The 27,453-nt window shown below is 42.3% G+C and overlaps 3 long non-coding RNA genes across 3 annotated transcripts in view; 2 read left to right on the top strand and 1 right to left on the bottom strand.

Moving 5' to 3' along the window:
* LOC142051709 (uncharacterized) overlaps positions 1-27,453 on the bottom strand; it is a 43,169-nt gene that overhangs the window by 14,332 nt on the left and 1,384 nt on the right. The window lies entirely within an intron of this gene.
* LOC142051710 (uncharacterized) lies at positions 1,806-13,973 on the top strand. Its single transcript, XR_012658598.1, has 3 exons — positions 1,806-1,863; positions 4,153-4,240; positions 10,848-13,973. It is a non-coding gene; the product is annotated as an uncharacterized LOC142051710 (long non-coding RNA).
* LOC142051708 (uncharacterized) lies at positions 21,014-24,945 on the top strand. Its single transcript, XR_012658595.1, has 2 exons — positions 21,014-21,306; positions 24,468-24,945. It is a non-coding gene; the product is annotated as an uncharacterized LOC142051708 (long non-coding RNA).

Below are 27,453 nucleotides of genomic sequence, written 5' to 3' on the forward strand. Positions count from 1 at the left end.
TTTGTTTAAATGGAAGCTTCTTCAGTCCTCCCACACCCAGATTCCTCCCATAGTAAGTCACAGGCATCTCTGGAAAGTCTTTCCACTTCCTGGGGCCAGTCCCTGAGGTCAGACCCCTTTCGTCCTCAGGGCATGGCTTACAGGGCTCTGGGCATCATCTTGGGTTTCCATCAGCCCCTTCAGTTTGTCATGATCAGGGCAAAAGACCTGAACACCTCCTGACTGAGCCTTCCCTGAGCACAGCGTGGTGCCTTCCTGGCTATCGCCAACACCTGAGCAAAGCACTCGGCTCCTACTCCCAAACAGAGTTGCCAGTGCACCTCCTGCCCAAGCCTTGAGCATCCTGGATGGAGATGGGGAGGCCAAAGAGGCTGCCTCTGGCCTAAGCGGGGCTATAAATCCTGGCTACCCCAGAGGAGACACTATGTTTCTACTTTTCTCCCAAAGGGAATTGGCTTTTTGAGTGATAAATATTTTCTAAACCTGTGAAAGGGCAAACCCTGCAACATTTTCATGTTCACATTTTTCATAAAAAATCCTCCCCTTTCTGACGACACCCTGAACGGAGAGAAACAAGAAGGATATTAACGAACGATTTTTTTTAACCAAAATGCAATTCATCCTCTTGTCAAAATGAAAAATAATCTGTGTAACTTCAGGGGTTTTAAAGCTTTTCTATCAGAAAAGGTCTTTTTCTTGCATTAGCTAATTCAAGCGATCCTTTAAATAGTCCTCCAGAGACTCCAGTTCCTTTTTATTACAGTTCATCTGTCTTTTATGGCTTTGCTCTCATGAAAGATTAATAGCTGCAAAGGTCAAGGGCCATTGTGATCATTTAATCTGACCTGCATAGCATAGGCCATCAAATTTTAACTAGTAATTCTTGCACCGAATCCCATAAATTGCAAACAAAAGATCATATATCTTTTAGCAAGAAATGTTTTCTTGATTTAAAGGCAACAAATGATGAGAAGCCTGCCCCCAAAATTTGTTCCATCGTTTATTTACCCTGACCTTTTGTGAATTTTCACTAAGGCTGATTAGGATTTTTTCAATGAAATATTTTGCACTGAAGAAATGTGGGTATTATCAAAGGAGTGTAGTTCTTGAGCTTTATCTCACTGGTTTATTTCCAGAAAAGAAAAAAAGTAACAGAAAGTAGCATATCCCTCAAAGCATTAGACTTTCTGTTCTGGTTTGCTTTGTGGATCTTCCTCTTACCTTGAATATCAGGCCAATTGGAGAACTAGCTTCCTAAAGTTAAAGGTGTAAAGCTAGGCAAGCAGCAATGCCTCTCATGATGCCTCAGCCAGACCAGACACACTGAGCTGGGAACCCCATCCTTGTCAGGTACATGAACCCAAATACTGGCAAAACCCTACGATTTCTATCGGGCCTGCGGTCCTGCTTACAAGTGCCACAGAGCCCATTTATGCCTCCTGGGTTTGGAAATACGGCTTTGGCCCCAGGAAATACGGCTTTGGCCCCAGGAAACACGGCTTTGGCCCCAGGAAACACTTCCATTGCTTTCACATAAACCACTCAAAATAAATTAATCTGGCAGTAGGTTATAGGCTCATAGAGTCAATCTATTAACTTTCTGGAGAAGTGTTTGATATCTGTCTGTCAACAGAGAGGCTCTGGTGATGTACAGCCCGAGCTACACACATTGGTTTGACCTAGCAAAACAGTGTAACATACAGACACTGAAGTGTTGATAGTAGAATTGGGCTTTTGGACTCCTTTACATTCTTTCCCAACAGATTATCTTTCCCATGGATTGAAATTTAGGTACAGTAGCATGAATTTATCAGAGTGAAGATTTATCAGACTGAAGATTTTGCGAAGTGCTGTGAAAACACTGTAAGTAAAAGTATCATGCCAAAAGCATTCACATCTTAAACACGCAGAAAGCAAGCAGATTACAAACGATGACAGTGAGACTATAAGAGTGCTCAGCATTAAGCCAATAAATACATTCTGGCTACAGCCACAAACATACTGGACTTGTTTGTCCTTTCAGTTACATTGGTCTCTCAAATGACTTCAGATTCCTGTATGACACAGCTGTGAGCCACAACAAAACTATGTTCATTGTTTTTTAGGCTGGAAGAGAGGTGATTTTTGCAGCTGTCAAGCAGTGATCATCAAAACTGAACACTGAAATCAATTCTCTGACATGCTGAAAATTATTAGGATAGATCTCTCATTCAGCAGTGGATTTTCCTTTCTGTACATGTTACTCCTAATAACTATTATACTGGACACGTCACTCTCACAGAGTCTATTGTTAAATTTGAATAATAGTTACAAATTCAAGCATTTTCAAGAACTTCCTGTTTTTTGGCAGTTCAATTTTTTCCTTTTGTAAAATATGTTTTGTGAGTATGATTTTTTTTTATGGTGCTCATTGTCTCAACATTTTAACATCCTATTTGAAAACAGTAAATGGTTAGAGTTCATGCCCCATTCTAAACATTTGCAGTTCATGTATGTGTGCTGTGGGACCTTGAATCTGTGATATTCTGCTGACAGAGCAAAAGCCTACTTTGTTGCAAATATGTGTATTGAGAAGTCAGTGTGTGGCTGACACAGAGAAATACCCCTTCTGATTCTCAAAGTATCAGTTAGAAGGCTACTTAACTCCAGAAGTACGGTGCCCCAGCACTGGGGCCTAGAGCTGGTTTAGTGATGGTCCTCACGTTGTGATAGAACTCCAGCACCTTCTCGGAACAGCCCGTCTTATGGACACATGGTGTTTTGCACAAAAACTGCCAGAGTAGCCCTGGCACAGTGCTGCAAGGCACACTGCCACCACTCTCATTTATTCAGTTTGACTCTGGGGACTTCTCACATAACTTCCCACAAGCCCAGCACCCTGGCTTTCTGTCTTAATCCAAGCACTTGAAGCCAGGAGGTGAAAGCGTTGTTGAAGCGTATGGGTTGAAATCACTGCCCTAGTCCGTAACACTACAATTACAATGGATTTTTCACAAAACAAAACTAATCATTTGATGTTCGTGTCTCATCAGATTATCACAATTTTTTGGCTGATAAGTATTCCTCATTGCTGGACTTTGTCGGAATCAGTTTCTAACTGCTGGATCTATATTACACTTGTCTTCTGTCAGATACCATTTTTGTAAGTGCAAGGGCAACAGGCTACAATCAAATCACCGTTTTCTCAGCCTTTCTTCTACAATACTTAAACTTAACCTGTCCATAAAGTTTGTACTTGTACTGTTGCATCTTACAGCGCTAAACAGCAGGTCTGGCTTAAAGCTCACTGAGGCTTCTCTGTGCTGTTTCTATGTGTGTTTCTATCTAAGTTCACGTGACATCCCCATTGCAATGGCTGATATGAAAAGATACTATTTGAACATTATTTCACTCATTTTAGCTGACTTCTAAAACCTTTTCAGATCTGCAGGACTACTCGACTATGGGTTGTTAAACACCTACACACAGAATAACAAGGGTCCATTCAACATTCAAGGACCTTGGATGAATCAGAGAAATAGTATGAAAAACCTGTCTACCTAAGCACAACAAATTTTGTATAATTATAATTTGCCAGAACAGTGGCCGAAGCTTTTTCAAAAATTGAATGAAGACATCCATAAGGAGAAAGGCCATGCTTTTCCTTAAGCCTCTCTGGCTATCCCCTTGTATTTTTTCAGTGACCAATTGCATTTATTTGTGAGGGCCTTGCGTTTTGGTAACCCCACTGAGCATTGCCTGTGTCAGAGCAGCCTGACATAGCAGCTTGCTACCTGCCTCACATGCTTCTTCATCTGGGCTGAATACCTTTGGCTGACCTGGCCAAACCCCAGCTGGCATCCCTCAAACTCCTTCTCTGCCCTGAAAAGAAGGTGGCTGCAGGGAGCCTGCACGGGAGCTGCTGGAGCAGGACCTCCTCAGCTTGCCGGGGGAAGGATCCTGGAGATCCCTTCCACTGCCATGCCATGCTTCTGCTCTTGGTATATCTCACAATCAGGCAGTTTGGTCAACTGGTCTTGGTATCTTCAAGAAGGCATTTAATCTGTTTTGCCCTATTCCTAAATTTTCAGTCCATGATGACACAGGTTCTGAATGATACAGCCACTGACTTAAATGATAACAATTCACATCTTCTGTGACATATTGGTTTAGGGTTTAGATCTTCTGGAGCTGAAACCGGCAGGAAGATGTGGGTCCCATGGATAATTCATCACATGACACAGAAGGCTCCTTGTAACAGGTTAGTTCAATCCAATACAAAATTACTTAATTTCTATTTTTTCACCCTGAGAAAAACACTAGCCTTGAAAAATCATTGTGTGTTTTTGCCACACATGAGCATAAACATCTTACTGAAAGGCATTCCCAGGTACTAAGAGGCCAAACATAACAAGAACCAGCAGAAGAAGGACAGACAAATTCAAACAGAAATATAACTTAAAAAAAAATTATTTAAACAAACCAGCACATAAACTGGTGAATTATCAGTCTGCTCACATCCGTAATTAGATGCCTTTCTGAAACACATATTTCAACCAAAGGCAAGTTGTTGGACCAGTTACAAAATAACAAGATGAAACATTTTGGCTTGTGTTATAGAGGACAGGTAGGGTAATCTGAGGGTCTCTTCTGTCCCCCAAAAAACACATGGGTTTGGTGGAGTTTTTTTTAATCTATTGACTCTTTTATTTTCATATTTTTAATTTTTTAAAAAAGGTGCTTATCCAAAACTACATGTACCAGCCATCACTTATAAAATACCGCACAAGAAATAAATAAAACACCACACTTAAATGTAACCAAGTAAAAGCATAAACTAATGTTGCATCTCTTTTGATTTTATGAATAGAGTTGTTTATTTGCTTCATGCCTGTGATTCTTAGGATTGGTAATATGGCCAATATCTGTGATACAAAAGCATTTTTCTTATTCCCTAACTTTCACAGTTTTTCCTTTACCAATTGGCTTTTGCTTGTTGTAGTGAGTGGCAACCACCTCTTTCCACTTGATTTCTGCAGATTGCAACTTCAGATAGAATGGATCCTATGCCCTTGCTGCAAGAGTGGCAGTACAGGAGTAGTATTTTTTCCTCCATCATAGCTTGCCACTGGGAAAGTCAATCCAAACTGAGTCCTAACAAACTGGAAATGGGTGATTGCTCTTGACATCAGTGCTTCAATGCTGGCATTTTTTTTTTTAAACGTTTATTGATATCTGGGGAGTTCTAGCTTCCATAACTAAACAGTTTGTGCAAAAAACTCTGAATTCACTTTAAGAGAGTTCCCAGCCACCAGAGAGGTCTGACAACTTGACCTAAAGCCTGAAAATACCAGGCAGCAAATAAAAAGCATCACTTCATTTTTAAGCCAGTCTGATGCTTTTTGCTGCATAACTCACATTTTTCTAACCCCAAGCATGGACAATACCGTACATTGTGCTTTCTCATGGGCTCCTGGTTTGGGACAATTGCTGATTTTGCGCTAGGCTCTTCTCCTCAGTGTCATTTTACTGCTGAGAGTACAAGTGCTCTTTGAGTGGGGAAAAACATAACGGTTACGCTTGCTGCAGGCAAAAGGTAGATTGAAGCAATGATGAGCAAAGGGTAAATTCTTGTCCTTATATGTCCGGGCTGTTTATGGAGAAGCAAATAGAAAAGCTGAGGCATGTGGCAGGAACCAAGCCCATCCTGGCTTGGAGGAGTGCATGCTGGAGCCTGCAGCTGGCTTCACTGCAAAGAGCGGGGTGTGCATCGCTCCCTCTGCAGAGGTGGCTGCACCGTGGGGGCTGAAACAGCCCAGTGCCACCCCTTCCAGGACAAGCCTGGCAGAAGCAGGCAACTGCAGGCACGCTGCCCCTGCTTCTGCTGTGCAGCAACTTGCTGGACACCAGCAGAGCAGAGAGGCCACAGAAACAGCCTCCTGAATCCTGCTTCCTGGAGGTGATCTCCAGGCAGAGGCAGGGGCATGTTTGCCCAGCTGATAATTGCCTTCGTGGACACAACGTGATTTTATAAACAAGGCGCATATCCGTTAGGCTGCTCATGGCAGTGAGACTTTTCCTATTCCACCCTTCACTGAGCAGAGGTTTTTCTTTATTTAATATCTATTACTAATTGGATAGCAATACCATAAGTAAATACCAGTTTGTGACTGAAGCTGTGCTAGCCCTCCTCAATACACAACAGGAGCCCTGAGCATCTAAATGTCTATCACTCGTCTAACAGTCAGGACAGCCTCTTAGTCAGTGACTAATTTTTTTTTCTAGTGCATCTGAGCTGTTTATCCCAGGCTAAAACCACCCTGGATCCGATGAGTGCTACAGTCTGGCTACATGCTGCTAATCCCCCAAGGGGAAGTGTCTCTATGAGTGTTTAAGATGATTCCCCTTGCTGACATCTAACACCAGCAACTGAGGTGATTTTAGGGAGCTTTACAATTCTCTCCCCCTGGGATATAGCAGGGACAGCCTGTGCAGGATGAATCAACGCCATACGTCAAGCACTGTTTGTATATGTTTCAGTGTATCCAGGCAAAGTCTTTTAACTTTCCATCCTAGAGCCCGAGCAGTACTTTCCTGAATGTCAGCCAGGAAACTTTTGTAGATTTGGCAGCAGGACTGTGGGAAGCCTGCTTGAAGACCAGCCCAGTGTGCTGGAGCAGAGGCTTTATATAAAGAGAGAGAATCCAAACACCTTCCTTTGTTTCGTGCTACAAACGAATACAAATGGAGCCCTGAGATTGCAATCAGGCCCTATTGTATAAGCACAGGCCTTTCCATTACTCCATTACAGCTTTTTGGCATGTAGAACTTCATTATTTTTCAGCTGGAAAACTAATTAAAATGAATTCTTTTTTATTTATCAGAGTGTTAATGCTTCAGTTCTCGAGTCCTCCGCTGGCTTCCAGCCATTTAATTTTGGTCCCTAGGGCAAAGCCTGACAAATTAAGATAAAGCCATTACTTAATGTTCCCCTCCTGAGAGAAAACAAGAAGTATTTCCTGTTCTTATTAATTACATGAAGTCAATTTCCACGGTAAAATTTCAGTATGATCAGAGCCTCTGCACCCAACATCTCTCTCTGCCTGTACTCCCTGCTCAGCTGCAGTGGCAGAGGCAGGGAGAGCTGCTGGGCTTCAGCCAGGCTTTCAGCAATGCCCAGAAAATCACAGGGTAAATGGAGGCTTTGCTCAGGTGTTTGGCCTTTGCCATTTGGGAGTCACCCTCTCCAGTACTTCTAAAGTATTTTTTGCTTTGAGAGGTATAATATGTAGTACCATGCTCTACCTCCAAGGAGAAGCCCAGGGATCCCGGCCATGCCAAGCGTGTTAGTCAGAGTTGTGGTATGGGCACTGCCCAGTTGAAGCACATTCAAGGCAGCCAAAATCCACCTTTTTTTTTTTTTTTTCCCAGCATGTAGATCACAAAAGTTCACGTGCTTGTCAAGCAGTGTGTTGATTTAACCGATACCGTTTCTCCATCCTCCCCAGCTGCGGAGCCTGTGCAATAGGTAACAAACAGCCCTTCCCATGGCAACATGATTCAATACCCTTGCCTTGAGGGGAATGGGAGGACTCCAGCGAGCAAACCAGCCCACTGAGCCGCAGCTCGGGAAAGCAGCCAGGATGATGCAAAAAGTTTAGAGGGGAAGCTGCAAAACAAACAGAAAGGAAACACAGCGACATGCCTGCAGTTGTGAGGGGACAGACAGCAGCATTACTGTGTTTCCCTCCCTGTTTGGTGTCCTTGATACAAACCTCGCACCCCTTGGCCACCAGAGCTCTGCCGAGCATTGCTTCGCCCTTCAATGCTCTCTTTATAACATTCTTGTGTTTAAACAAAGCTGACTCCATTGAAACCCAGCTCAAGAGCTGAAGTTCCCCCAAATATTTTACTAAAGCCGGCTTGTTTAGGGAAAGATTGGCTAAACAGGGAGACAGCGTGCTGAGTGCTGTTGAACTCTGTTATCTAAGCTTTGTTGCCATGTTTGGCAGATATTGCAAAATGCCTGTCGACCTCCTGGCAGCAGCACACCGGCCTGGCTGTACCCGTGCCCCAGTGGGATGAATTTGCTCTGTGACCCCCCCAGGCTTGGGACACCCCGCTTCGCCGGCCACACTCGTGTAACCCCTTGCTAGGAGCCAGGAGCAGCTTGCACAAGTGCCAGCACGCCTCTGCTGTGCCAACGTGTGCCAGGGCCAGCACCTTTGTTCCCTGCAGTGCCCGGCTGTGCCGCACAGCCTCCTCCTCCGCTGTGCATGAGTCAGATCGAGCTCCTGCTTCCTGGCAGGGACTGAGTCCCTCCCGCCGCTGCTGCCCAGAGAGGGCAGGAAAACACAGTCCCCAGGTGCCCCCAGCCAGGGCCACTCCACACCTTGTCCATGCCACCACCAAGGCCATCGTGTCCCCCGATGCTGAGAGCTGGAGAGGAAGCTGGGGAGGTGACAGCCATTCCCCAGCAGCCTGGACTCAGGCAAGGAGGGAACTAGACGTCCCCCACTCCTGCGTTACTGGGGCAGGCACAAACAAAAACATCCTTGAGGGCAGATGTTTGGGAAGGAAGCACAGCACATGGCTCTGCTTCTGCTAGGCTACACCAGCCAAAGAAGCAGCTGAGCGAGGTGTATGGAGAACAAAACCGATTCACCAAAGACCTTCACACTGCACAGATGAATGTCAATATACCCCTTGTTTACCTTACCCCCCTAAATCAGGGTGGTTTTTTTGCTGATATTCTCTTGAAGAGTGTTGTTCGTTAAAAATACACATAGGATTTGAAGATGCTTTTTCAGCTATTCTTTTAAAACTCCAGCATTTTAGGCGGAACTATTATTTTATATTATGTAGGGGAATAGACAGGGATCGGCGACCGGAAGATCACGGGATGTGACGGAAAGATAGACTCCTCCCCATAGGAGTGGCAGGAACAGGAAGCGCAAGAGCTATATAAGCGTGTGACGCAGTTAAATAAACGGACATTTTGTATCCATCATATTGATGTCTGTGCATCACTGTCCCCAGGGTGGGTAGAGCCCTGTGTCCCGGAGATATGCGGCCCAAGATAAGTTCTCCCATAGAAGCGTACAGCAACAATATTTCTAGCATCGTACAGACATTCATTGCACATCTTCAGTTTTTATAATTCCAGCACAAATCTGTGATGGATCATCTTGTCCTGCCACCTATCACTGAACTCCATATGGCTGAACTGTACTGGGCACATGCTTTGTTAAAGCAGCAGGCAAAGTTATGAAAATTGAAAAAATGCAACCTAATACTATTTGTGATGACTCAATGGACTAAAATGGAGAAGTGAGCAACAGCAGAGTCTGGAACACATTTTCTGCTAAAGCACTTCAGATAGGTTGTTACCATTATGGAAAAAATCATAATGGTCAGTGCTATGTGACAAAAATTACCTAAATCGATATGATTCAAGAACTCCTTTTCACTATCCATCCTAAGAATTACTTTAAAAAATGTTATCTTCTTGAAATGTTTTTCAGGAAGATGGGAATGGCCAGTTTTACCAATAGCTTAAACAGATGCAGTTTCTGTGCACTTTTAGGCCAGTAGGGAATTTGATCCCTTTTTATTTTTTCACACACAAGCTTTAAAAACCCAGCTGTGGCTGTTGCCCCAGATAGGTCAAGGGAAAATACATGTTCATCCTATGTTAAAAAAAATTTTTAGGAATTTGTATTGGGAAATTCTTCTGCTTGCTTGGTATGAAGGAGGGACTTGAATTTAGTAGAAGGGTAAGATGTAGGATGTACTCTTTGCAGTCCCTAAGAAAATCACTAATTCACTGTGTTACAAGCCCCAGAGAAATCCCATTCCCATGGACAATAGAGTCTTACTGGAACTTGGTCTGTAGTTTCTCCACTGACTCTTCAACCTCTCAAGGTTCTCTACACAACTGTACCATAAAGGAACCACTCTCCTGGGTCTGGATGTGAAAGCTGTGTGCTTTCTGAGATCCCACTGCTTACATGCTTAGGATGTGAAGACAAGGTAGAACCTGACCATGGAGGGCTGATAAGTGAAAGAGAAGTAATAAGGAAGGTGATAGTTGCACTGCAGTGGGCAGTACCCGGGAAGAGCATGGGAAAAGAAATGAGAAAGGAGGGAAATGAGGGGGTTGGACTAGATGACCTGTAAAGGTCCCTTCCAACCCAAGCTATTCTGTGATTCTATGCGCTGTCAGCAAGATGGTTCCTGAGCCTATTGACCCAGAAATCATCTGGAGTGGAGAAAATAGGGAAGACCTGATTTCTGGTCTTTACGGTTTGTCACACACAGCGTTGTACAGATTCTTACTTCTTTCCCCCCTCCCCACTGGGCAGTAACACAGTTTCAAGAAGGGTACAAACGCACTCCTGCCTTCTCTCCCCATGCCCTCATCTCATGTAACAGATGGATTGGCAGCAAGGATGATCCCCTGGGAGTACTCAGCGCAGATATACCATTAGGTATTTCTCTATACGTAATTACTAATTACTCAGTCATGAGACAGATGCCAAGCTGTTTTGCATTTGCACAGAAAGCCCCTGGGGAACTTTGGAGTAAAAAACCAAAAAAAAATCAGCACTCAGTGATGTTTGGGCATCCAGAGTTTAGACAGCTGAGCAGGAGAATTTAAAATCTGATTTCCAACTTACACATGTACAGCCCATGTTAGAGCTTTCCTTTAACCTCTCCAAACTTCAGAGTGGTTTGCTTTGCACTGCTAGCTAATATTTCATTAATTTAGGGGTCTATATGATATTTCTAGGAAACCATGTATTTTAAGCCGAGTTGATTAAAGACATGTATTACTAACACTGACATTATTTTGCTTCTATTTACAGTTTCAATAAGAGGCAAGCTCTGTTGAATTTCTAAAAAGATGACAGCTTTTCTGCCATCAAAATGCCACCCATAGCCACTGTTAAATATATTTCCACAAGTATTCTACTCTATATGAAGACTAGCAAAACAAAGGATTGGCAATTTTGCTGAGTGTATCCAAAGTCACTGGGGAACTGGAGAAGAGAGGCAGCGCCTGTTTTGCAATCTTGGGAAAGCTTATAGCCCTGAGGTATACAATCTTCAGTAGGATCCAGCATTTACCATAGGATCAGATGTTCAAATGAATCACTTCATCTGAATTGCTGCTGGCCATAAGGATTAGGAGAATAAAACAGACTAAGGACATGTCTACACTGGAGGAAGAAAGAATGATGGAAACACATGCCAGCTTGATCCAGTTTTCATGGGCAACCATAGGAGGAAAGACATAGCAGCCTGCGATGCTGGAAAGTTTTTTCAACATTTTAACATCGACATGGCCTCATGTGAACACATATGGTGTTAAAAGTGGACAACCACACTGTAAATTGCACTACAGGTAAAAAAACACCTGATAAAATTAATAGGCAGGTCTGAAGTGCAGTATTTATGCAAAGAGGTTAACTTACAGGAAAAGACATCTAAGGTCAAGATATATGATTCATTGCTGAATAGTTTGTGGTCTATAGAAAAATGCACAGATGAAAAGATAAAGACATAAAATATGACACTGTCAAGTTCACTTTCTGAATTCATTTTATTCTAGTATTTATTCCCCACAGGTTACAAGTGAGTGGTTTCATGAGTGGTTTAGAAAATCTAGAAATTATCTGACCACACAAACTCAGGTTGCAAAGTATTTTCTCAAATACACAGTGTTTTCCCTCATGACACTTCTCTCTTTATATATCGGATACTTATTTCTTTTTTCTTCTTCATGGGGCACTTAGCACTCGGCAGGACCTGCAGCAGTGACCCTGCAGCATAATGGCTTCTCTTCCCCCCACAGAACAAGAGCACTGTGAGAGGAAGGTGGGTTAAATGCCCTGCTGCACCTGCCAGTTTGCTTCATGAGCAGCACAGGCTGGTTCCCCCTTCACAAAGCCCATTTACTCAGGTGACTGTAATGCTGTATGTGTTCCCTGTGTAAAACCGTACACTGCCCGCTTCTTGAACGTTGTGCACAGTTCTGATTTCCTGAGCTTAAAAAGGTGTAGGCGATATGGAGAACACGCAGAGAAATGCTACCTATATGATCCCAGCCATAGGGAACAGCTTCTGTATCAGGAATAGAGATAGTTAAACGGACAAGCACAGAGAACAGAGAATATTGGTGGAGATTTGATAACAGTCCCTAAAGCCACCAACGATGAATGGGGAAATGCCTCCCTGAGCTATGAAAATGTTACTGCAGCTACAAGGTTACAGAGGTTTAGAAAGCAACTAGACAGATCACTGGAAGAAAAGATCACCACAAGAAAAGGCCATGAAGGGCTGTAGCAAACAAAGATGCTCTCTACAGCTATGGAAACCCCTCAGTTGTGATAAGCTGGAAACACGGGAAACATGCTGGGCAAGTACTGGCACACATTTCCCTTGCCTTTACATGGTCCCCTTGGCATCCACTTTGAGCCAGTAGCAGGATACTGGGCTAGGCAGATCTTTCATCGAGCCCAGAAGAATGGGTCTTATGTTCTTGCATCCACTTTCTGGAATGGACTGAGTGGATCACGTGCCTTCTGCCACCTGAATAGATGACAACATTCAACAACCAGCATAATGATCTGAGCTATATTTTAACTGATGTTTTTTGGAAGGAAGCTGTTGGACAGCTGGGATGAGCTGTCTCGCTTGGCATCTTCTGTATCGCCCGTGTCCTTTGTGCCACTCCTGTAGCTCCTCGGGAGAGAGCATCCTTCCCTGCCCCAGGCCAAGGGTGCTGGCCATTTTGAAGGCCAGAAAGACCTACGTCAGAGACAGTTCTGCCATCCAAACATTATGGACACCATTGATGTGTGTACCAGATACATGGCTGGAGCACAAGATCCAGAAACTCTGCTTCCTACTGCCCAGGATGAAGTACAACAGAAAGATTGACTTGCTATCCAATAGCTGAACCGTTAATTTATTTTTTTTTATTAGAAGCAAGTGGTTAAACTCCCACTTTTTCCAAGCTGAAAAAAGACAAGGGGAACAAAAATGGTGTTAGTATTATGTCTAGCTTAACAATCATCTCATAAATATCCCTAATGTCAAAAGGAAGTAAGGAAAGTTGGGCTACTTTAAATAATTTTCAGCAAGAGCCTGCAATGATGTCTCGGTATGCTGGAAAGCTAAGTATACAGAAATAAATTGCCTCTTTGACAGAGCATTTACTTACTAATCCTATAGACTTTAGATCTTTCTGATAAAGGACTTCCAACAGCACATACAGAATATTCAGATAAGATGAAAATAAGACTGAGAGAGATGTGCGGGTACTTAATATCTTTAGAAACAAGGTCTTTACAAATATTTGAGTAATGGAATGCATTAAAGTGGGAGAGAAACTGGACAATATATGACTTAAAGCATTTTCATGCCAGAGCTATCAAAATGCACAGCCAGTACACTCTGACTTCACATGAAATTCTCCATATTGAGCCCCCAATCAGAAGACTGAGATTACAGACTGAATCAAGCCAACACATTCAACAGACCCCAAACCTCGAAGGTATCAGAAGACTTTAGATGTGATGCACTATGAGCTGCTGTAGACATAGATACTCAGTCTGGATATACAGGTCTGGATATACCAGACAGGAACTCTCAACCAAGAAAATCATTACTTCTTAATAATTCTTCATTATAAAAAACAATCCTACTTTTAGACCTGAATTCAGTTCCAGTTAAAATCATACAGCCACCTCCCAGGAAATGTTTGTTTTCCTTACATTTAAGAAAATGGACATGCATAAAGTTATTTAAGTCATTCTCCTTAACAGTTTCTTTGGTTATTTTTCAGTCCAGTTTTGCAACATTCAATTCATTGAATAATGAATTCACATTATTTGTGAACAAGCCTTTATTCTCTTTGATGTTGAATCATCAGCAATCAAATGTAGACATGCATAATGTTTCTCCAATAAATTATTTTCAATACTTTTTTTTTTGCCTTGTCAGTCAGTGACTAATGGAATTAGAAAGAACCCTGCAGTGTTTACTCACTTCCATTCAGGAGAGCCACTATGTTTCATTAGAGTGTATTTGGGTGCTTTTTGTAATTAACCCAGGACTAGATTACAGTTGTGCGTGGCACTGATGAGACAGGATGCTCTTGATGCCTGAGATGGGCAGGGAGGTTCGGCAGGATCCATAATGTAATTACAGGTAATAATTCAGTAGCTTGGAAGATAAATTGTTTGCAATGTCTTAGCAAAGCAATGTCATTTTAATCACCCTGCCCTGAAATTGTTTCTCCATCTACTGAGAGTCTGTCAGCACAGCCTCCAAATCTCGGCCAGGGGTGACCCTGGTGGATGCTCTCATCGCCAGCAGCCTTAGGGCAGACCCTCCACAATGACATCTGCATTTCAGAGTCCAGCCTGTCCCCACAGTTATTTTGTGCATTTCAAGCACTCCACAGTATCCTTTCTCTACATAAGGACATAAGAAGCCTTATATGCCATACTTTTTCAACACGCAAAACATATGGTTTTCCTGCTCAGTGTATCTTCCAAGTCAAGCCCAACAGAGAAGTGTGAAGACAACACCCTTTTACTTTACTAACTGCAAGAAGGGCAGTGTGTTGGCTCTAGGAGCTTGAGCAAGCATCCAAAGCAATTCAGAGCACAGGAACTGACAAAAGCTGGAAGCATCTGGGCTCTCTCCAGCTTCTAAACCCAAAGCTGTACCTGCAGCCACAGGATCTAAATACTTCAGTGGTGAATACATCCTTCTGGAAAATCCCCATTACATAAATGGAAACTAGTACATAGACACATACCAGTAGAGGAACGATAAGTACTCATATCTGTATTTGAAAATATTCCTTCTTACATTTTTTCCGGATGCACAGAGCATCAGGAAGTCAGTGCAATCATTTTCCCCAGAACAAACTACTTGACAGCTTCTCCTGTACATTGCAGTGGTGTGCGTGCAGCTGTTATCATTGAACCCTGGGTGTTTCCTCAGGACTGATGTTTACTGTAACGTTCATAGCAAGTATCTCTGCTTATAAAGAATTCTGGAAAAATCACAGTAGAAAGTGAGTAGTCTTTTTCAGTATGTGCTCTACAACAGGTTGTTGTGCATTTAAGCTAAATCAGGCTGGTTAATAAAATCATGGAGTGCTGATGAGAAGAAAACCAGGCTCTTATAATTTGAATATTATGAATAAAATGAATGACCATAGAAACCCAAGACATTTTAAAAGGCTCTTTAACCTCAGCTGAAATGCCAGGAAGTAGCAGAGACCAGCTGTAGTAACTCTATTCCTCAGGTTCACCTGGTACAGTTTTCTGAATGGTTGATTTAGATATCCACATAGGAAAACAGTGCTGTATGATTATTGAATTAAATATGAGCATACCAAGCAAGAGCTGACCACCCCTAATGACAAATCACACTGCATTTTTTTTCTTTAAACACATAATAGTGGATCCTCTGTTAAGCTTATAATTAATGAGTTATATTCATAGATCACCCAGGTGCTATAAAATCACTGAAAGGTCGTCTCTGTTTGTGAAGTGTAAACCCATGATGTTCTGGCACAAGCCAATTTTTCTCCAAACCAACCCAATATTTGCTTGAAAACCTCCTGTCCCTCAGGGCTCCCTGAACAGCTGTGTGCAGGCAGGGGGCTACCCAGGACGCTGACTTTCTAGGGAAAGCTCCAGCTGAACGCTTTCTTCAGAACTAAGGCAGCTTTACAAGGAAAACCGGGAGGTCCCTTGAAGGGGGATTCCTACCAGCAGCTGCTCTGAACACACCAACGTGGCTTCAACGAACCTCAGCCACTGCCCTCACCCCTCCAACAGCCCTGGGAGTCCTGACTCCACCATGCAGCAGAGACCTGAGCAGCAAAATATAATTACAAATAACCATATGTACTTAAAAGGTAGCAAAAGTATAAAATATAAGAAAGATCACCTTGAAGATGAATATTTCCCAGTGATGGGCAAAATGATTGCAATGTATGAAGCCCATGAATCATTTTGAGATCTTCAGTCAGATGGATAAATATTATTATTATTCCATGTACGTTATTACTACATTGCATTGAAATGGCTTTGTAATTTCCTGTCTAATGTTATCCTTAGGTCTCTTCTATATTACTATGTTCCAATTATCTTTTCTTTTTCTTCTTGAATATATATGTTTTGAATTATTTTTTCATCTGATACATCAGCCCACAGTTGTCCAGATTGAATCTTATTTTGTTATTTCCTGTCCACATTTCTACAATTAGGAGTTTATTGCTTTGTAAATCTGAAGAAAAAAAAAAAGAAAAAAATGAAAAAAAAAATGTCATGTAAGGATGTTTATGTCAAGTCTTTGTATTTATGTCTGAAAACACATGGCCCTTGCCACAAGCACTCTCTAAAACATCTTAGGGAGATGTCCCAAAGTCACTATCATGCACATAGTCCGTCCACTCAGATTATAAAAAGAAAAACAAAAACACAGACCTTATAATCATATATTGCTACCTAATTGAATTGCAAGGCATACTGATGCCAAAAGGAGGTGGTAACAGTCAGCTCTGCCAGGCTGAGAGATGGAGAATTTCATTGCCAATGGTGCTCCAGGAAAATTGTCCAGCATTGCTGTTTACTCCTTGAAAAATGAAATCATGCCATCTCAGAGCACCACCATAAAGCTATAGAGAGACGAACCCTCCAAAACCCAGCAGGCAAGAGTGAGAAACCCCTCAGGAGGAAGGTCAGACAGAGCATCCACCTGCGGAACAGACAAACATCCCAGGCAGCACCAGCAAAGGGACGGAGGGAGCCCCTCGGCCACCTCTCCACATCAGAACAAGCAAAACTGTCCCTGAGCGACCACAGAGCTTGACCTGTGCTGCAGATGGCAGATTCAGAGCACTGGAGGGTCCACTCACTGAGGTTCCCTGAGGTAGGGCATACGTGACTTTTATTGCATGCTAAAAACAGAAACTTCCTTAATTCTACATGCAAAACCTTTACTCAGACTTCAGTGAGGTTGCACAAAACCAAACCTGATAACAAGTCTTATTGGAACTTCTTCACTGCTTGCCACATTTAGTATGATCTTCGTCTTGTGCTCCTTTCCTTCGGTCGTTTTGCAGTCTGTGTTACACTGCTCATCTCAGCAGAAATTTAAATTATTCTTTTAAAAAGTCTTTTCCATTTAACTGGTAGTGACCGAGAATACAGTCCTAACTTGAACTTTTTAAAATATTTCTATTAGTGAAGAGAGGAAAAAAACCAAACCAAAAAACAAACCCACCACAAAACAAACCTAAACTCCCTAGAAATAAGATTTTTGCTATTTTCTCTGCAGGGTGTATCTTCAGTTGGTTGTTTTTTAAAAATAATAATAATTTAAAAATCTGTTATAACATTTATAGGGCTATAAAATCTATAATTAGCTTTTCTAAAATGGATGCCATTTGCAGGCAGATGGGTGAATAGCATTTAAAAGCAAAAATTTGATTACAGCTCTTCAAGGGTTATTAAACTGACTGTCACACTCTCCTGTCTGTGCAAGAGACGACAAGAGCTATATAGTGAATTGCTTCCATGCCTGCTTCTCAGTCATTTTAAGTGAACTGAGGGTGGGATGGGCTTTTTGCCTTTCTCAGGTTTCTGTTTGCTTTGTTTGCATCAATCCAATGACTTCTGTGTATTCTTTCATTTTCAAAGCCACAGGTTCCCTAACGAAGTGTACCAATTTAGTAGCATCAGAAAGAAGACGATGTTCTAAAATCTCCAACTGGCTGTCCTGGGAATCTCTGCAGCAGTTTAATAAGCCTCAGTTTTCTCCTACTAATCTAAAATAAGACTTGGCACATGATATTTGCCAGCTGTTGTACATTTACCCCCTTAAGTATATTTTTTCATGTTGATGAAGCACCATGAAGGACCCACTCATAGCCTTATTTGGATTAAACTTTACACCATGCCATATCAGATCTCTTTGTCATTTGCTTGTCTATTTGCTTCGTTCACTTATTTTTACTGGACCCAGATATCAGCAGTGTCCTATATTCCTTTAAGTACTACAAATTTTTATACGCCTGGAAAGATAAGATTTAGTTCTCCTGTGGTGGGAGACATTTTAGAATATTTGCAAGTCAGAATGCTGACGTGAGATTCTCTCTCCATCCAAAAGGAACTGCTAATCCTGTTTGTAATTAATTGTCATATCTCACGGACTATAAAGCCTGGCACACACCACAGCTCCGGGATTTCTAAGGTGGACATTTTCTGGCTTTACATGGGAAACTTGCAGCTACGTATCAGTCACATTTTAGCCACAAACTATTAAACTGCTCAGCTTTACGCTGGGTTTAAATCTTCACCCCTTTCAGTGAGCTTACATTATGAGACTGCACGTTTTCTCTCCCTGAAGTCCCTCACTGAAGAACGACAGCAGGCATCAGTCAGCAGCAGCAGTGGCACAGGCAGAAGCTTCCTCCCTGTGCGAGGGCTGGGCACCTGCTCACTCCTGGGCTGCAACGAATCCGGGCTGCAGCCATCCGTTGATGCCAATGTCCTGCTCCTGCCAGAAGTGAGACTTCAGGTCTTGATCGTGTCGCTCGCCCTGGTGCTCATCTCCAGAGCAAACCTCAGGAGGAGCTCAGGGCTACTGCGTGGTGCTGGCTGTGTCCCTGCTGTGTCCCCAAGAGATGGCTCCTTCCCTGCCAGTGCTGCATGGCTCCCACTGGCATGGTGCAAGGGGAGCCCGGCGTCCCTTTGCCTCTCTTCTGCTGGTGCCTCAGAGACAAAGCCACTGCATTTGTGTCCTTCATCACATTTGTTAGAAATGCCTAAGACAGTAAACCCTCAGTGCCCTATAACTGGGAACATACTGATTTCATGCTGTAGAGCAGGAGGAAAAGGCTGATGTTATAGTGTGTGTAGACTCATAAACGCAACAGCCACACAGGTCTAACCAGAAGTACCAAAGCTCACCAAAATTGCAGGTTTTGAGATACTAGGTTTAGCATTTTAAATGAGACTCTCTCCATTGGTAATGACATAAGAAAATAAATGCGTTCTTTTGGCTCGGTTCAAATCCCAAACCATCATACCTGATCAAAGAGCAAAGGACTTGAGAGAAGTACAGGATTCAGGGAACATCCTACAATGAAGCTGTGTTTATAAAACTAAAGTTTAACCAAAACAGACAAGAAAGTAATTGAATTGGTGCTTGGGAAACTTCACCATGCCATAGTCTTCACTTTCACTCTAGGAACTTAAAATTTCACGCACAAGACTGTCTTGTGTGAATGCAACTGCAAATATGTTGGTGAAAGTAATTATCCTCTCCAGGTCACTGCTAAATATTCATTCACAGTGGAAGATCTGCTAAGAAAAACATTGTGCCTTTTTTTGGGAAGGTCACACTGGTCAAGATAAGTGCAACAGCTTGCTAGTGAGACTCAGCTGACCGTCTTTTCGTCTTGTGGTTGTTACAGAAAATGAACGGTGTCCATATCTATTCCATACTTTTATTGCTGCACTCAGAGCACAGCAGGAAGAAAATCTGTGAGCTGCTATAACTGTGTGGCCTGGAGACAAAGACCAGGTGATCCGGTCAAGGACAGGCTCCTTTTCATTCCCATCTAGTAGTTGGACCCAGCAAAATATAGACGGAAGCTATTGATCTGCCGGTGATCAAGAAAAGCCTCGAACAAAACCCTAAGCTTGCTTGCCCTTGGCTTTGTGGTGACAGTCACAGAGGAAATTCCCAGTCATTTGCCATCTGAGGGCATCACAATGAAAAACAAATTCCTTTTCACCGGAGACCACTTGTGGTCCCCTCTTCCAGATCTTCCCAAGATACAAATTATGGCCATTTAGAATAAGGAATCATTAAATTCTCATCTTCTCTCCTCTGCTGGCCAGTGTAGCAGTTCCGTGCCTTTGGTAAGCTTTAAGAGTAAGCAGATAATTTACCTGTGAGAGATTACACCGGTTTGAAGTAGAAACTTCATCTCTAGTAAGACAGACCCAAATCTCAGACACTGCTTCCTCCTGTGAAAAAGGATTTGTCACTTACACCTGTACCATCAGCATGACAGAGTCACTCCAGCCAAACTTTCTTTTTAGAAGTGTTATGCAGCCTTCCCAAGTTACTTCTTTGCACTTTCAGTTAACATAGTCTAAAGGTTTAGGAAATAGGCATTTGCTCTCTATTTGAAAAATTATCATCTCAGTCAAAAAACTCTAATTATTGCCTGTAAGCTGATCACAAATCCCCTAACCTTAACTTGCTCGCTTCCCATTCAGACCCTCATTTCCGTTTGCTGGTTTGATGCCATTGACCTCACAACCAAATTTAGGACAGGGTTTTGAAAAAGAGTAAGAAAATGTGAGAAATGCAACCCCTAGTTAATCTCTGTTCAAACTAGCCTGTAAAGCCTTACTACAAGAAATGTACTGCATATATTTACTTTTGAGGTTTTGACATGTACCTGCTATAAGCCACTTGAATTGTACTGTTCTCTGTCTACCCTGTCTGTGAACAAGAAGGTTTACAGTGTGTTCAGGTGACATTTTAGATTATTTGGCACAAACATCTGATGCATCTGCCAACACAGAGAGTGCTGCTGACCACAGAGTTGTGTCAGACTTATGCATCATTGATGTAGCAATAGGAAAAATATTTTCTTCCATAGAAATTGCCATTAACTCTCTTTCATTTTAACCTTGTTAGAATGTTTTCTTTTCAAGATAATTTTGAATTCTTGCATTATAAATCCAGAGTCTTCTAGTGTTTATAGAAGATGTGGAAGCCATACTCTATAACGTTACAATTAGTGCAAGAATTACTCAGTATTAGTAATCTCTACGAATACTGATAGATAATAATATTCTCAAGTTATTTTATATTGACTTATTTCTAAGGTGAATTAAGAGATCTAAGTCAGTGAGGGAATTTGGGAATATTTACTGTATTTCTTTGTAGACTGGATTACATAGTAACTCTATGGGGAAAAAAATGGCTGAAAATCTCCATAGATATAGACTGCAATGGCAATAGGAGCCAGCTGTTGGTTTTAAAAGTCCAAACTCCAATATATCAGTCATTTTGTTTACACAGCCTGGGAACTGGAGCACAAAGGAAGATCAAAACAGTTTTAAAAGCTCTTGGAATGGAAGATGTGCTTGAGAGACACCTCCTAAACAGAGAGACTGACACTGACAAGCTGTGTGGAGGGAATTAGGTCCTCTGGATCAGGGAAAGGTAAATGCAGATGAGGAGACACATGGGCCATCTACTCTTTTTAAGGTAAACTCTTTCTGAAATGCTTTTGTTCTAAATAGGGCAGAGTTTATGGGAAAAGAGAATATCTTTAATAAGTAATTTGTTGATTAAGTGCTTTTTTATAACACCTAAGCTTTATTCTACTAAAAGGCATTCACATGTTTCTTCTACCCTTGGAATATCACAGCCATAGGAACTCTGCAATGAAAGCTTTCTTTAAAGAAAAGGCAAAACCGTTTTGTAGGGTACTTGGTCACACACCTGTGTCAGCCCATAGCCTGGAGGAGTTGGCATCCTCTGCGCACAGGAGGCACCGCCAAAGGGACAAGGAGGCCTCTGAGCCACATTCAGCGCTCAGACCATAGGGATCAGGGTGTTCTTTCATTTTAATTAACACCAGCTGCTGTTTAAATAAAGAAGAGAGCACGGCCCCTGTGATTGAAATGTAATTGTTTTGGAAAGTCTTCTCAATTAAAAATGCTACTTTCTTTGCCACAGCTAAAGCATATGTTATGGATATATAACTGAAAACAGCACTTAGTAAGTTGTAGTTCAGTACAGAAAGCCATTGAAAATAAAAGCTATGTCAGCCAGAAACATTGCATACAGACCAAGTGGCAGAGGTTGTGGTCTGGGGCTGACTCACAGGCTGGGTCAAACACAAGTGTGTTAGTGCTTACATGTGTCCCACAAAACTCAGTCCCACTCCATGATCAGGACCTGCCCGGTGTCACAGCAGGAGGGATATTTTGACAAGCAAGCGCTCAGGCAGGGGACTCCAACCGTCACTAAAAAGAGCATCACCAGCAGTCCTGCTAGCAGTTGTTTTACTGAATCCCCTTGCTGTCAGGACCCATGACATCTGAGAAGGCTGATGAGCGAGCAGGTGGGAAGTCCATACGGCAGCCCACCAGTTGGTTGTTATTATTATTGCCAAATCTTATCTTCTTGAAGTTTCCTTCAGGGAGTTCACCTGGGAGGCTGCAGAATCTCAAAAACCTCCAAATGGCAATTTTCTGAATCAAGGCCTGGAAAAGCATTGACCTTTAGCATTGCTTATTCTTGGATGTGTTTTCCTCCTCCCTCTGCAAGTGGCCTGTGTGGGTATGTCTCAGAGAGACCCATGGGATATACGTTTGGGAAGGCGAGATAGGAGTATCTGGGAGGCAGGCTGTGAGAGCAAGGGATATGACTGATGAATTCTCATGTGTGAGAATCAAGTGGTTCTTTAAAATTGGCTCTTACCAGTTATGATCGAAATGTGAAAAATGTAGAACAGAAACTTTGTCAAGTTGTCAAAGGCTGTCTGAGAGCTAGGATTTTAAAAGTCCATCAGTGTCTTCTCCTTAAAATGCTCTAGCCTGTGATCCAAGCCCAAGGGCCCAATCTGACCCACTTCTGGAAAGCTGTACTGTGCAAGCACTTCAAACTGATCCTGTTCCTGAATCTGAGGAAGATTAATCTCAGATGGTTTAGGCAGTCTATAAACTAGTCATCAGATAGGTCATCCTTTATCGCTGATAAAATGTCCCCTGACAGAACCGTCCTTTTTCCCTGTCTCTCTTCCCTCTTCTCTTACGTAGCAGTGACAGAATTCAAAGTGCAGTCCCCAGTCCCCACAGGCAGGACTGCTCTGGGCTGGCTGTCATCTGCCTGTAGGAACAAGTAGGTGGAAGTGCTTTCCTGGATTTACTGGGGCAGAAAGAGAGCAATGAGGAAATCAGTAGATCTGTACTCATTTAGTTTTTACAGCATTCACCAGTTGTAAGGAGATGACCTCCAAACCATTTCAGAGGCTGCCCAGTCCATCCTGGAAACTTGCCCTGACCTTCCTCCTCCAGCAGAACTTTTGCCCTGTGATAACCATCACCCAGGTGATTATCAGTCATGGTTTGACACTTGACACAAGCCAGGGCCGGAGATCACCAGGGAAGGCAGAACAAGTAGAGGTAGGGGGAGAAGATTATGATGGTTTTTCAAAGTGGAACTCCCACCAGTGTTTTAGAAACCTTTTCAGTTTCAGGAGGTTTTCCCCGCCCCCAACTGCTTCTTCCTCCCCTACCCTCCACTGCCCCCTTTAAGAGTATCAAATGCCAAAGCATTTTGTCTAACTGGGTTCTCGTGGGGGGGGAATATTTTTACTGGGTTTTCAAGTCTGTTCACTGCTGTGCTCACAAGGAAGAGCTAACAGCCTCGGTCTGCCCCTGCAATTCAAGCAGAACAAACATGAGTTAACAGCTTACTAAAGTCTGGTTTTAGTCTTCTGAACCTGTAGGATTTTGTGACTTTGACTTGGCTGCTTTCCTTTGAGGGCCATGTTATAGTGTTTACCTCATCTTCACACCACCCAAACAAGCCAAATTCTGTGGGGTTCGTATTCAGTTCTACCCATATCTGTGTTAGTATCTTCTTCAATGGGTTCCTCCAAATCTTAATTACAGTTACTGTACTTTCCCTTGGCCAACTTCAAGAGCAGAGCATGTCTCCACCTCTCTGTTGGGAAAAGCATTTCATTCATACACAAGAGCCTCTTTGCAATCTGTTTCAGTGAGCTGGGGGAACAACCATAAAGGGATGGGAATAGGAGAAAGATTCAGCTTTATATGGCAAGCAAGTGAAAGATAGGGAAAAGTCCAATGAAAAAGCACAGGAACATTGATCTGGCAGTCACATGCTACCACCATGAAGAGACCAAAGCTGAATCTTGAGTTTGGTCCCATGATTGTCAGAAAACCCTGAGATCCTATACTGTGTTTAATTGCTATTTCTCCATTGATAGTTAGAAGATATTTATTTCTTTTTCATGATATCTGGTATTAAAGTCAAAAAACACTGATACTGGTCAAAGTTCAACAAAAGGGTTGGAAAGAAAAGGGCTGAAATATTTCCTGGTAGTGCTGAAATTATTCTATTACCTACCAGAGTGAGCACTGGTAGTTACTTACACAATGCAGGGTCTGCCTAGATCCCTCATTCCCCCCAATAAGAAATACAATCAGCAGATGAAGCTCTGCAATTTTAGAAAGTGATTTGAATTCCTTTTCAGATAAGGCAAAATCCTCTCTGAACACCTCTGAATATTGTCTCCAATATTCAGCAAACCAAAGCCTTGAGTACTGATGACAACAAATGTTGCAGATTTGGGAATTCTCTAATTGCTGTGGGTTTTAAAACATTTTTTTCAGTTTATAAAGAGGATTGTGAAAACGTGCTGAACAGTGACTGTGAAGCAACAGAGGGATGGCGTGTTTCCGGCCATGTGAGTGCTGTGCATGGCAGCATGGACACATCAATGCCACCAGCTCATGTGGAACTGTTCCAGTCACCAGGGTACACTGAAAATACAGGGGTGTAGCCCACCTGAGTTCCTGTTTCCCGTGTAAGAGGAAAGAAGTATTGAAATTAAAGGAGGGCAAACCAGCAAATGAGAGACCATATTTGCCAGACCTGAAGAATTTTCTTAATTTTTTGTACATGTGTTTATAATCCACAATTTGGCTGACTTGATATGCTTTCACTAATAATAGAATATTTTGCGTACTTAAAGCAGTACTTGTTTAAGAGAATACATGTTCTCATGAGCTACTCCTGTTTGCAGAACAAATGAGCAAAGATTAACAATGTATGAAAAATATAATACACCATTAAAGGGCATCTGCTGTATGTTCTGCCTCTCTCGGTGGTGTATTTTTTCAGAAAGCAGGTTTAAAGATGGACAATGTAAGGTATGTAATAGCATCCCCTCGGCTGCTGAGTTGTGCTTGGTACGTATGCAAATGCACATGAAACCAACACATGAGCCTCTCCACCATCTGCAGTCTGGCTCTAATTTTTTCCATGCTTCCTCCGTTCTGAGAAGGAAACTGGAAAATCTCTGATCTGCTCCATCTGTTTGCTTCATACAGTGCCACGTGCCGATCCCTGAAGAGCACAGGCTACAGCACATCAATAAAACTGGCTCAAGCGAGCTTGAGTAATTTTTATAATAAAAAGCAAGATAAGCCCTTTCAATTTTTCATTTATTTTCCAGCTCTCTAATAAAACTGGACAGGCTTTTTGTGGTTTCAGCAATGTTGAAAGGAAAATGCAGCCCAGAGAGAACTTCCATTTACTTGCAACTCATTCTGGCAGCTAATGGTCTTGGAAACCCAGACTGGCATGAAGCTTGGACAGCAAAGTAGCCTTCCTTTTTATTTATTCACATGGCAATTCACAGCCCTAAGGATTACTTACGATTTGTAGTGTACCCCAAAGAAATCAGAATTTCAGTTGGAGCAGTATCTTCCTTTAATTACTGCTAGCCCTAAACAAGCCCCCTATCTTCACCCATGCTGATAAAGGGAGTTAAAGCAAAACACAACTGTGCCGCCAGTCCCAAGTTGTCCCTGTAGCATCCTGGAAAAAGCCTGGGGCCAGCAGTGCAGGGAGTCAGCCTGCCGTCAGACCTCAGCCCACCTGGGAAGGCTTTCTGCAAACCCTCCTGGTCTGCTTATCTCAGCTGCATCTCGCCTGTGTCAGCTCAGCCAACCAGTCAGCCAGGGACACCGCTCGGCAGTATTTCAGCATTGTTAAGAGTGCAAGCAAACCAAAGTAATGCAGGAAACTTTCTGAGAGCTTTAAATAGAAAAACATATACTACACCCGCTCTGATGCTACAGATTGAAGATTTTTAGTTTTATTTGTTTTTCCTGTCCTACCGTGGCAGGTTTGAAAGAGTGAGGCCCTCTGTGCTTTGAAGTAGACAGATGTTGCTATTTTTGATAACACCACTCAAACGCAGAGTCTTTGATATCTACATTTTTTATATAACTAAACAGAATGAAAAACTAGTAATTCTGGGCTCTTTAAGGGAAAAGAAATCATCACATTCCCATCTGCTGCCACGGGAGCATTTAGAAGTGTGTGGCTGAAGGTGAGAGTGGAGTCCAGGTGCATTGCTCCTACCGACGGAGCCTCCAACCACTACAAATTGTACCCGTTGCGGTGTAAAACATGCATAAGCATTTAGCAAGGGCAAAGACATTACTCTTGAGTAATACTGTGCTTTGAAAAGAAGTATGTCACAGACATCCCTCATTTTAAAGAAGGAAGGAATTCCATCCATGTATTTCTTAAAATTGCAACAAAGGATCTGTGTTCACAGATGCACATAGACACCAGTAGACATGCAACTGATGAAATGTGGTTTTTTCTTTCCTTATCCAATACTGGACTAAATAACACTGATATACTTGTTCCACAGTCAGAAAATTCTCCTGCATTATCTTATTAATAATCACTTATTAAATTTATTTAATACTTCAAAAGAAATGTAACATTGCTTCTTCCTTACTTGGCAGACACTTAGAAAGAGCTGGTAGAGAGCAAACAGCCATATATAATAGCTTTTTACTTTATTTTGAGAGAAAACTGTAATTTTACAGCAAACAATGCTGAAAATGCCAGTAAGTCAAAATATTAAGATGTAACATGTGATCAGCACTCAGTGCATCAAGGCTTTCAGTAAAGTTTATGCTTTTTATTTCAATCTACTTCACAGTAATGTTAACCACCCTGTTCCGCTTTCTCATCTAACAGAACTCAGCACCACGCTATTGAATCTGGATCACTGACTCTGCCAGCACAACTTCTGATTAACATTCATGTAAAATGAAATCATGTTACCTATTTTTCACCAGTTTGCATGCAACACCATGTTCTGCTTTCTGGTAAATGTTTACTCATTCTGGAAGCTCATTGTGAAATCTCACAGCTAGCAGCCATTCTTCAGCTGAGAAATTTCTCTTTTCTCTGACCCCAATTCTTTGCATGGCATTATTTCTGCTGGTTCCTTTGCATTTTAAGTTCACTGATGGCAAAGCACCTGAAATGAACTTGCCAAGAAGTCCACTGAGAGAACTCCTGAGAATCTGGCGTGGTGCACAAAGGGCAGCAGCTGGAGACGTGCACAGCAGCTGTGCATGTCGTGTGGGCTCTGCAGTGACACTGGAAGAGCGAGCTGCTGTCACCACCTTCCCAGTGGAATTTTCTGAAGAAGTCTCATTTTCAAATAGTTTTGCTAGTCACTGCTGCTAAGGAAAGAAAGCTGAAAGTCAGCACTTAGAGGTAGTGTCTCTCTACCAGACAAGAGGTTTCAAAGCTATGGACTGAACAGAGAGTCTCCTATCTGGA

This window comes from Phalacrocorax aristotelis, chromosome 1 (genome assembly GCF_949628215.1).
Source record: "Phalacrocorax aristotelis chromosome 1, bGulAri2.1, whole genome shotgun sequence".
Classification (NCBI taxonomy): domain Eukaryota; kingdom Metazoa; phylum Chordata; class Aves; order Suliformes; family Phalacrocoracidae; genus Phalacrocorax; species Phalacrocorax aristotelis.